The sequence below is a fragment of the Tupaia chinensis genome, unplaced genomic scaffold, assembly GCF_000334495.1.
Source record: "Tupaia chinensis unplaced genomic scaffold, TupChi_1.0 Scaffold000126_2, whole genome shotgun sequence".
NCBI lineage: Eukaryota > Metazoa > Chordata > Mammalia > Scandentia > Tupaiidae > Tupaia > Tupaia belangeri.
This window is the reverse complement of record NW_006159594.1, coordinates 866,543-869,625: the sequence shown is the minus strand read 5'-3', so window position 1 is coordinate 869,625 and position 3,083 is coordinate 866,543. Positions and strand designations below refer to the sequence as shown.

General features: G+C 41.3%; 1 pseudogene; it reads right to left on the bottom strand.

Annotated features, from left to right (window-relative positions):
- Positions 1-356: 356 nt before the first annotated feature.
- On the bottom strand, positions 357-820 carry LOC106734481 (40S ribosomal protein S18 pseudogene; annotated as a pseudogene).
- Between the last annotated feature and the right edge of the window lie 2,263 nt (positions 821-3,083).

Genomic DNA, 3,083 nt, shown 5'->3' with positions numbered 1-3,083 from the left:
GCCTAATGGGATAGCCTTTGTAAGCGATTCTTCGTTTTTCTCTTGCCAATCTTAGTATCTTGTCTTTGTGGTTTTGGACAATTTAGCTATGATGTGCCATGGAGAGGATCTTCTTGGATTGATTCTATTTGGGATTCTTTGTATTTCTTGGGTTTGGATGTTTGAATGCCTCTCTAGACTTGGAGAGTTTTCTTCCAAAATTTCATGGAATAGATGATCAATTCCTTTCTGGTATACCAATTATTTGGATGTTTGGGCATTTCATGTTATCTAGTATTTCTCTTATAGTATCCTCAGTTTTCTTGGCTGTTTTCTCAGTTTTTTAAAAATATAAACTATTTATTAACAGATAAGGCCTACAGACATTTCTTCTTGGACACAACCATGGTATAGCCATAATGGCCTGTTGTCTTAGTGTGCTGGACTTGGACCTGAAGGCCCCAGAAGTGGCACAGCCTTCTGTGGGACCGTATCTTCTTTGGTCTCTCCAGGTCTTCATATAGCTTGTTGTCCAGACTGTTGGCCAGGACCTAGCTGTATTTTCTGTTCTCTACATCTTTTTGCCTGTTCAAGAACCAGTCTGGGATCTTGTACTGGAATGGATTCTGCATAATAGTGATCACATGTTCCACCTCCTCCTCAGTGAGCTCTCTTGCCCTCTTGGTGAGGTCATGTTTGCTTTCCTCAACACCACATGAGCATATCTTCACCCCACACCCTTAATGGCAGTGATGGCAAAGGCTATTTTCTGCCGCCCATTGATGTTGGTATTGAACACTCACAAAATGTGCTGGAACTTCTCAGGGATCACTAGAGACATGGCGGCAACACTAGTGGGGCATGTACACCTTCTGTGGAAGAGCTCTCAATATTTTTTATGATTTTTTCTAGGTCATTGGTTTTGTCTTCTACTTCTGAAATTCAATCTTCTGTGTGGTCTAACCTGCTTTAAATACTTTCAAGGGAGATTTTGATTTCTTGTATTACAGCCTTCATACCTAACAGTTCTGTTTGATTCTTTTTTATGGTGTCCAATTCTTCTTTTCATGTCTTCTTTCTTCCTCATCTCTTGGAGCTCAACATGTCCTTTTTTCTTGCATCTCATAGAATATTGTTACCATGAATGCTTTAAATTATTTTTCTGACATTTCGGTAATATCCTCTAATATTTCCCTGATGGAAGATGAATTAGAGTGGTCCCTTGCGGGTGATGTATTACTTGATTCTTACATCCTTGAGGCTCTTTTCCTATTTTTGGTCATTGGTAATGTAGTCATTTTTGGCTAATTTGCTGGAGAAGGATTCCATAAGTGTGAACTTGTGTGTTTCTCTAACTGTGAAATAATTCCATGCTACTTTCTCCCTTCTACTGTGTCCTCCAGTATGGGAATCACAGGAGGAGTGTTGAAATTGAATTTATGAAGGGGAGTTTCCCTCTTTTTACAACCAGTACAGTGAGGGGCAAAGAATTCTCTAAAACTCCCAATATTCAGATGTTTAGTTACTAAGTACCTAGTCTTCTCTAGGCAGTGGACGAGGGTTCAGTAATAAAATAAGAAAGTAAGGAAAAGAAAAAGAGAGTAGGAAACAACAATAGGAAGAAAAAATGAAGAAATAAGAAGAAAAGGAAGAAAAAACTAGAACACAAGGAGGAGAAAACTAGAACACAAGGAGGAGAAAAAATACGTCACAGAAAATAAAAAAGGGTTAAAAACTGAAAATATGGTGCAAGTGTGACTCATGAAGGTGCAGGACAGCAGAGATGGACTTGCCTGAGGGATCCTGACCTGAGTGAGAGGAAGAGAAAGAAATTAACAACTTAAAAGCACAAGGAAGAGGACAGAGAAGTTACTTTTTTTTTTCCTTGAAAAAGAGAAAAAAAATGTTGTGGGGACAGAAAAGAGCAAGAAGGAAATGCAGTTCTTTTCCTACCTGGCTAGCCCTGGGTTCTGTGCAGGGCGTAGGGTTGGGGGGGTGGGTAGTACTGGCCTAGCTGGGGGAGCTTCGCTGCTGTGAAGCTGGACCTAGAAAGGGCAGGACAGCAGAGATGGTTGCTATCTCTTTTCATCGAGCACACATGGCAAAAATCTAAAAGAGAAAGAAAATACATTGAATTGAATGTATTGTTAACCTCATAAAGTGAGTTGAGGTTTTTTTTTTTTTTTTTCTCTCCTGTTTTCTTTCTCTTTTCTGGAACAATTGGTTAAGAATAGAATAATGTTTTGGTTATCTGTTACTCTGTAACAACCACTTTGCCTCCAGTGGTTTGAAACAACAATCATTTATTTTGTTTACTGATCTATGAGCAGGTCTTGAATTTAGGCAGGTCTTTTGGTTGACCACACATGGTTTCTCCTCTATGTGAGAGCAAGGGAGCCTAGAGGCTGTGTCAGGGAAAGGTGGAGCTGGAATCTTCTCAAGGCTTGCTTATTTACATGTCTGGCAATTGATGATGCTGTTGACCGCCACCTCAGCGGTGATGTGGCTGCATGCTTACATGCGGCTGATTGGCTTCCTCTGAGTGGTGGCTGAGCTCCAAGGGCAAGCATTTCCAAGAGATGGGGAGTGAAAGCTGCCAACCTCTTAGGATCTGGGCCTGGCACTGGCACAGTGTCACTTCTGTATTCTCTTGGTCAAGCAATCACAGAGCTGATTCAAGGGGAAACACATATTAGAGGCCCCTTCCTGGTTTGAGGAGTGCCATAGAATTTGGGGGCTATTTTACACAGTTACTATACACCTTCTGATCCTTGAATGCTTGGTAAGACTTGCCTTTAAAACTGTCTGAGTTTGTTCTTTGTGGGAAATTTAACCACAGATTCTTTGATTGTTTTAGGACCAGTTATGTTGCCTATTTCATCTCTCTTTTTGGACAATTTCTTTTCTTTGTTCATGATAGAGTCCGTGCATGCAAATTGGGGAGAGAGAGTCCACAAGGTCTGGTCACATGATCAGTTCCCTCCTGTCTGCTGACTGGTTGAACCTTGGGCACTCACCACGTGCCCGGAGCGTCAGGCAAATGGAGTAGGGGGTTAAACTAGTGGTCACCTGCGGGATCTGGTTTCTTCTGAGCAGTGCATTCC